This window comes from Octodon degus, unplaced genomic scaffold (assembly GCF_000260255.1).
Source record: "Octodon degus isolate 3935 unplaced genomic scaffold, OctDeg1.0 scaffold00115, whole genome shotgun sequence".
Taxonomy (NCBI): Eukaryota; Metazoa; Chordata; class Mammalia; order Rodentia; family Octodontidae; genus Octodon; species Octodon degus.
Genome location: NW_004524691.1, coordinates 5,260,641 through 5,268,714, shown reverse-complemented (window position 1 = coordinate 5,268,714; position 8,074 = coordinate 5,260,641). Strand labels below are relative to the sequence as shown.

The 8,074-nt window shown below is 45.0% G+C and overlaps 1 protein-coding gene across 1 annotated transcript in view; it reads left to right on the top strand.

Moving 5' to 3' along the window:
• The window catches only part of Rarres1 (retinoic acid receptor responder 1), a 47,098-nt gene that overhangs the window by 3,589 nt on the left and 35,435 nt on the right, over nt 1-8,074 (top strand). The window lies entirely within an intron of this gene.

Here is an 8,074-nt window from a genome sequence, read left to right as displayed (position 1 = left end):
TTTGCTAAGCTTTTTCTAAGTAGGTTCTTTAGACCACTGAGCCATCTCACCAGCCCCACTATAAGCTCTTTTTAGCCCAGGTGTACAGGAGCATTTGAGACACTCCTAAGAAAAGACCCTTTTGCTGGGCTTTGAAGACATCCTTTGTTCCTTAACCTTGCGAAGTCACTGTGCCATGCCACACTCCGCAGCTTCAGGGATGTGCTGTTTTGTTTGCCCTCCAATTCACTCTCTCAAGTCTTTCCTGCTCACCTCAACCTGCTGTTCTTCCTGAGGCCACACAGGTCCAGGTCTTGCTTAGCTCCCAGCTTGAAGATTCACCTCTGTAATGACATTCCAAGCAACTGGAATGTCCTCTCTGTATTTATGTGTCCTAAGTCACCATGGTGATTGTGTCATTTGGCATAAGCACTTATCAGGACTTCCATTTGTTCTGTTATATATGTATGCCCCATCATGCACCTGTGGAAAGAATGGTGAGGAGGAGGAAAGTACAATGTGGCCTTTCTCAGCCACTGTCCTGCTATCAAGGCCGAGGCCCACAGGAGCCAGCAGTGGGCAGAAGCCTTCCTCTGTGGTATGAGGCATTGTGCTTGGTGCACCCTGATAACAAGTCTATGCAAATCTGGCCAGTAAACACTAACGTCACATACAGTTGCATAAATTAATCACTCCAAGTTCATAAGCTACAAGTATGAAAAACTGGTAATGGATTTTCCTTGGAAAATTTCTTTAAAGAACATAAAATTTAAATATATTACTCTCAGGGCAAAAGACTTTAACATCCTTTATTCACACTGTAATGAAGATAGCATCTTCTTAACCAGGAAAGAACAAAATTTATTATTTGAAACTTTGTTAATACCCCTTGATTGCAGAACTAAAGAATCCTAAATTGTAATTCATTTGGCATCCATTTATAGGTAGCCAAGGAGAAGGTTATTGCATTGTTGCCATGGCAGATGCTTTAAAAAATGACTGATGGGCCAGCAAGATAGCTCAGCAGACTAAGTGCCTGCTTAGGCAAGCACAGGGACCGTATTCAATCCCCAGTACCACATGCCTCACAGGCCTCACCTCAGAGCATGCCGAGTTCCAGTGTGGTGGCGCATGCCTGCAATCCCAGTGCTGGGGAGGCTGAAAACAGGAAGATCACTAGAATTCCAAGCTGTGTAATGAGATCCTGTACCAAATACAAAACAAGCAAACAAAAATCTCTTACCAAATGACTGATGGAAAACAAAATGCTATACCAAATTCACCAGAAAATATACAATTGAGCTATAAAGACATTATGCCTTTAACTAGATTGACATGTCAAAAATGAGGGCTTGCTTTGAAAAATTATAAAATACAACATGGGGTTATTGGCCAATTTTCATTTTATTGTGTTTAAAAAATCATCTGTTGGTAATTATGTGTCAAAGTGGGCTTGTCAAATCTTTGCAAGGGAAGCAATTTTTCTCAAATCTATGTGACCTAAATTACTTTTAGTTTTCCATTTGCAAAAGCACAGCAGAAGAGTTATATAACAATTCTATTAATCTTGTTTAGTTTATAATATATCTATATCAAAAGTAATGGAACAAAAAGGCTATCTCCACTGGGTACATTTGCTAACAGTCAATATTGAGATGACCAAATAATCTGAATATAGGACACTAGATACTTTTCATCTTTTATAGAAACTTCCAGTTTCTGGCTGGCCCAGGGGCTAGACACAGCATCCTAGTGTCCAAGCCATTGAGCTCCACCTGGAGACATATCAGCCACAGAGAGCCTGAAGTCCAAGTAGTTTCATGGGGAGGTGAAGAGAAATGTTTCAGTACCAGAGCCAAGGCTTTATTCCATGTCCCTGTGTTGATCAGAATAAAATGAAGCTCTCATTAATGGTGACAAAGACAGCCATTGTCCTTTAAAAGTAAGTTTTTTGTTGTGTGCTAAAGATTGAGTGCCTGTGCCTTTTCCAGAATTCTTCTCTTAAAATGAAATAATCCCAACTCCCCTCAGTACAGTTTTCTGCATAATCTTAATCCCTCAAACCCACTTTGAGCTTCCCCAGGTGTGGAATGTGTAAGATGGTCCCTGGATGGGCCAGACCCGAGTTGATTCCCTTTCCTGTTTGCTTGCTGTGGATGCAAACCTGAGCAGATACTTAACCTCTCTCTGGATACCACTTCACTCCTCTAGCTGGCCGGGATTTCTGAGTTTGCTCTGAGAGAGAAATCATCTAGCATCATGTCTGAAGCACACTTCCCCAAAATACCACTTTCCTTTCCTTCTCATAAATGCTTTAGTGAAGTCTGTTGTCTATAACTGTGTTCTTATAGTAGTAACTAACTATAAATGGTTATATTTAAACTGATTTAAGTCAGAATTTCAGTTCCGCAATTACTCTTTGGTGGGACCAGGGATCGAACTCAGGACCTTGTGCTTGCCAGGCAAGTACTTATTCCATTGAGCTATCTCCCTGGCCCCGGGAAGCCACATATATCTAGCACAGACATTGATTATTTTCTTCTGAAAGTTCTACTGGACATTGTTGGTTGTCTTATCCACTTGGATCTTGAAGCCTCCAAATGTGTCCTAGTCTCTTCCCAAACTATGTCATGTGAAATTCATCCTTGGTGACAAATGAATGCAACCACCCTGTTTCCTCTGGCATCCAGTTTAGAAAGAACCTCATCTTTAGTCCTCAAGGTTTTGGTCCCACTGGATTCAGCTGGAAAAGCTCCCTGCTTACTGCACAGATTTAGAAAACTGTACTTAGCTGTTATAGCACAGCCCAACTCTCCAGGCTCCACAGCAGCAACAGTGAGCCTACAGTATGTGCGCTGCAGTGAGCTGTTTGTTGTCACTGAAAGCTATGAAAGATTTGCTACCCCTGCTCTGAAGTCTGCACTGCAGCCTTTACCTTTTCCTGGAGAGCTGGCACTAGGGAGGGGTGTGAGCAGAGAACCACAGGCTCCAGCCCTGAGTCTACACCCAAGTAAGCACCATCTCCAGTGTCTCACTGCAGCAGCATGAGCCTGGGGAAGATTCTGGACACCATATTTAGGACACTGTGAGTGCCCCCCATGAATCCCAAGTAGGAAAGTTCAGAAAGGCATGGTGCCTCTAGAGTTTGAGCACCAAACAATTCTGGGTTTGGGAACATAGAAAGGGGGCTGTGTACATTTACAGGGCTTAAACCAAACAAAGGTTTCTCTTAAAGTGTACAAGATGTGGACCCCATGGAACCTGGTGAGATGCACTTTTCCCTACAGGGAGACAAGATGGTACCTGCAGCTCTGGGCACAGGCTTCCTCTCATGGGAGATGGAGAGCAGGCTCTCTCAGAAGAGTGCAAGACCTGAAAAAACTTCTCAGTAAGAGCAGGTCCCAGTTGTTAATTCTTTCAACTGTTTCCCGTGTGATTTGATTTCTGTTCATGAAGTCTTTGCCTACCCCTATGTCTTCAAGAGTTCCTCCTACTTTCTCTTCCAGGAGATTTAGTCTCTGCTTTATGTTTAGATCTTTAATACATTTTGACTTTAGTTTAGTGCATGGTGATAGACCTGGGTCAAGTTTGAGTTTTCGGCATGTAGAGAGCCAGTTTTTCCAGCACCATTTGTTGAAGAGGCTTTCTTCCAGTGAGTATATTTGGCCCCTTTGTCAAAGATAAGGTGACTGAGTGTGTTCCCAAAAGCTACAACTCTTGTTGCATAGGTCCTGCTTTACCTTGGCCTTAACCATCCAGCAGAAAAGTATAAAAACGAAGTATAAGAAGTAAAGCCATGGTGTTATGTTGAGCTGTAGGGGACTCAGGTCAACAATTTCTGACATTGCCAGTCAAGCGGAAGACCCAATACTATTATGGACTACTGAACTCTTCTAGAATATTTTGCTGAGTTTACACACCTATAATATTTAAATGATGGAACTTAACAAAAAAAAGGGGGATACAGATGAATGTCCATTTTGTATCTGTGTATTCAAAGTGGTTAGGATACATATATAGTTGCATTCGCTTAATGAATAGAGGGATTTGTTCTAATGGTGTTTATAAATAAGATATCAAGTCTGTATCTTGTACAGCAATTAACCACTAGGAAGAATGTGTGCAATATGTTAATTATTGAGACTGTCCTACCAATTTGGTTTGAAACTGTCTCATTGCTATTTGTTTCTCAATAAAATTATGGAAGAAAAAAAAAAAAGAAGAAGAGTGCAAGACCTTCTTTTAAGCGCCACCCTACAGATCCTCATGACTCACCAAAAAAACCCCAGCTCTGAGCCTAGCCCTTTGTCCCCACAGTGACCTGAAAGAAATGATGGTTGGAGCAGTGAGATTCTGGCCAGGGCTCCCAGGGAGTACATGGCCAGCATTAGGCAGTGTAAAAGTGAACGTCAGAGCAACACCAAGAGGAAGAACGGACAGCTGCTAGAAGGCCCACTCAGCCTCACCTGGTCTTGTTGAACTCTTAAAGCTTAGTAAGGAAACATAGGCTCTGAGGCTGGAAGTAGCCATGGATAGCTGGGAAGCAGGGCCAACAGCCCTCCTCTGCACACCACTGCCAGCTCCCCACATGCCAATCTTCTCAGGTCCCCTGACAAGAGTACTTTAACAAGACCCTGGCATTTAGCCATCTTCAGGGAAGATACATCCCAATCCTTCTGGAGAGGAGGCATAGTTTGCTATGGACTGAACTGTAATTCATACACTGAAGCCCTAACCCTTGACATGATAGTTTGGGATGCGGGTCTTTGGAAGGTAATTAAGTTTATATTAAGTCTTGCAGGTAGGGCCCCTGTACTAGGACCAGCATCCTCGTGGAGAGATGCGAGAGTTTGCATCCCCTCCCCCTCTGTCATGGGAAGACACGGTGTGACAAGTCTGGAAGTGGACAATCCCCCAAAAGTGAATCAGCAGGCAATAGGTCCTGCTGACTTTCCATTTTCCAATCCGAGAGAAAATATATTTCTGTTGTGTAAGCCACCCAGACTGTGGGTTTTTGTTGTTGTTTTATGGACAAGAAATAAAAAGCCTTTCTCTGCTCTCTGCTTTCTTTGTGTCATGGGGGTGCAAAGGGGCAGGTTAGGTACAGATGTTCAAGGGCAACTGGGTGCCTCACTTTGTATGCTGCAGACCTGCCAAGGCCTTCAGTCTGTTCAGCAAGAACTCAGGTCTCTGGCCTCAAGAGCTCGTCTCTATTTAAATGAAAATATACCTAGGAGGAGCTGTATGCAAGCCCCAGGGACTATACCACAGTAGAGTTAACTCATTACCTCCTTCCCTGGAAGCTTTAATAAGGGCGAAGTAAGACTGGGTCTGAGGTAAAAGAAGAGTGTGGAAAGCTTAGTTCAGAGGAAGGGGAAAAAAGGTATTACTCAGTGAATAAAGGTGACAGAACTATAAAGCCCCAATACGAGTCATGGAAAAAAAATTTTGGTTAGGGGGTTGAGGAGATAGCTCAGTAGAATAAGCGCTTGCCTGGTGAGCGCAAGGGCCTGAGTTCAATCCCTGGTTCCGGAAAAAAAAAAAAAAATATATATATATATATATATATATATATATATATATATATATATGAGTCATGGGCCCTCCTACTATGGGAAATGTTTGTATGAAGTGCACTCAGAAATATTGTATTTTGGCTAGAAATGGTAATGCATGCCTATAATCCCAGCACTCCACTAAACAGGCAGAAGAACCACAAGTCTGAGCCTAGCCAGGATAACTTAGCAAAACCTTGTCAAAGAAAAGGAGGGGCTGAGAGATAGTTCATTACAAAGCTCTAGTTCTAATGCAAAAATTTTAAAAAGCAATTTCATTTATTTATTTACCTAGAATAGGGTAACAGACATTACCAGAAGATTAAACTATTTATTTATTTATTTATTTATTTAGGGTAACACACATCTTTGATCTTTGCTTCCTAGTTACTTAGTAGGCTCCCAGGGAGCAGTTCCTTCACAAAGCATTTCCACATATTTGCTGCTTCCCAGACCCCACTGTGAAACAAAATCTTCCCCAATATAAAAATCCTGACTTCTGTTCTGGTACACAGCCACCTGAAGGGCTGCATTTCCAGTCCTTTGCAACTAAGATGATGATTGGGTTCTTGACCTGTGAGACTTACAAAGTTCATAAAAGTGAGCTCCTGGTACTGGCTAGGAAGCAGAAGCAGGTGTCTCGAGAAAGCTGGCACCTCTGATAACTCCATGGATCCACCAACATCAACCACAGATTGATGACCACACCCCAATGTCTGGTATGTAGGAATTTTTTCTCTCCTGTCATTTTGGGTTTTGCTGTGCTATTAAACTTAATCCTGTCTTAAAGAAGGGACCACTATAACAAAGACTGGAGAAAGGCAGACACTTTTCTCACCTTGCCTAGCCACATGTGCCAGTGTGGCCAGAGGTGGCCAATGATATAGGACGGAAGTTCTGGCGCAGAGAAGAACAGAAGGAAGATATTCTGGAAAATATCTTTTCTTCTCTGAGAAAAACAAACAAACAAACAAAAGCAGGTGCTCCCGGACTGGCAACATATTTCCTGCTATTCGCCTTTGGCTTCAGCCCCTGAAAGTGTATGTAGAGCTGTGGCAGCCACCCTACAAGCACAGAACTACAAATCCACAGACAAAAAGCCACTGACTGGGGATAGCTATGTAGAAAGAAAGACAGCCTGGACCCTTCAGAAAATCATGTCATCAATTCACCCCTCAGCCCTCCCACTCCAGAGCACTGAAGAAAAATCGGGTTTCCTGCTGCTTATACAGCCTACTGCACCCATTAGGGGCAAAGCAGTGAAAATAAAGAAATTTTAATCTGTATGAAACCTGGATGTGAGGAAATCTCAAGAAGCCTACTAATATAAATCCTCAGAGGAGATGGCCAGATTGGGTGAGATAATTACCTATGTTGCCTCTGAGGGCAAGAAATCAAAACTCCAGGAAGTTGAACAGTAAGCAGTGAGTGCCAGTATCAGGAGATTCAGGCATCAACCATGTCCTCCAGTGCAGGGTGTTGCCTTCTCCCCACTCTGCCAATGGGGCTTCCTTCTCAGGCTGCTGGCAAGATGAGGGCATACTCCCAGGAGGCACGTTAAGACAGTGCAGAGCCTGTCCAGGCTCTATGCTCCTCCTGTCCCTCTGTCCACATCCCTCTTCCCTCTCGCCTCCCGCTCCCCGCCTCTGTGCCTGCCATTCTTTCCACCTCCCCTGGTCTCTCTGCACATCCACCCTGCTCCCCACCTCCACCCACTCAAATCTCCCCACAGAGGCCTGCCCCGGTCTTACTACATAAGATGACACCCAGCTCCCGCCTGCCTGCCCTCCTTCTGCCTTCATAGTTTCCACAGCGCGTAGCTGCATTCAACTCAGGGTACATTCTCTTGATCTCATCAATGTCTGGACCGCACCTGCCTGTAGGCGCTGCTGGAGCTCAGAGATTCGCATCTGATTGCTCACCATTTGCTCAGGAAGGAAAGCAGCAGCGCATGCAGGACACGGGGGTGGGGGGTCATGTCCAGAGATCGCGCCCATCGTGCCCTGGCTTTGGTCAGCATCCCAACCAGAATCAACACACAAGCATCCTAAACCAGTTACGGGCAAAGAAAGGGGATTTCTTTCAGCCTCACAGCAGGTGCTAAAGAGGGGCACTCCTGGCCCCTAGAGGGGTCTATTATACTCTCTGATCCGTGCTTCTCCCCGGCTTTTTCTCTCGTCTGGTTTAGAGACAGCGGCTACCTTGTCCTGTCCCCGCGCCCACTCGATTCTCAAGGACTCCCCTGGCTCTGCCGCCCTCGGTCCCTCGCCGCAGAGCACCTTGCGCCCGTCTGCCCAGCCTTCGCTCCAATGGCTTCTTCTGCTACGGAGGTCACGGTCCCAGGGACCACCATCCGTGCCCGCTCGGCCCGCCCTTTTCACCACCTATCCCCTCTTTCACCTGCTGGGAGATCGCAAGCCGAGTCTGCAGAGAACCAAAGCGGGTTCTCTCCAAACCCAGAGCTGCAAAATCGCAGCAACCTCAGGGCGGAAGCCAGGACCGAGAGGGGCTGGGGGCCACGTGCGGGGTGGTGCCGGGCT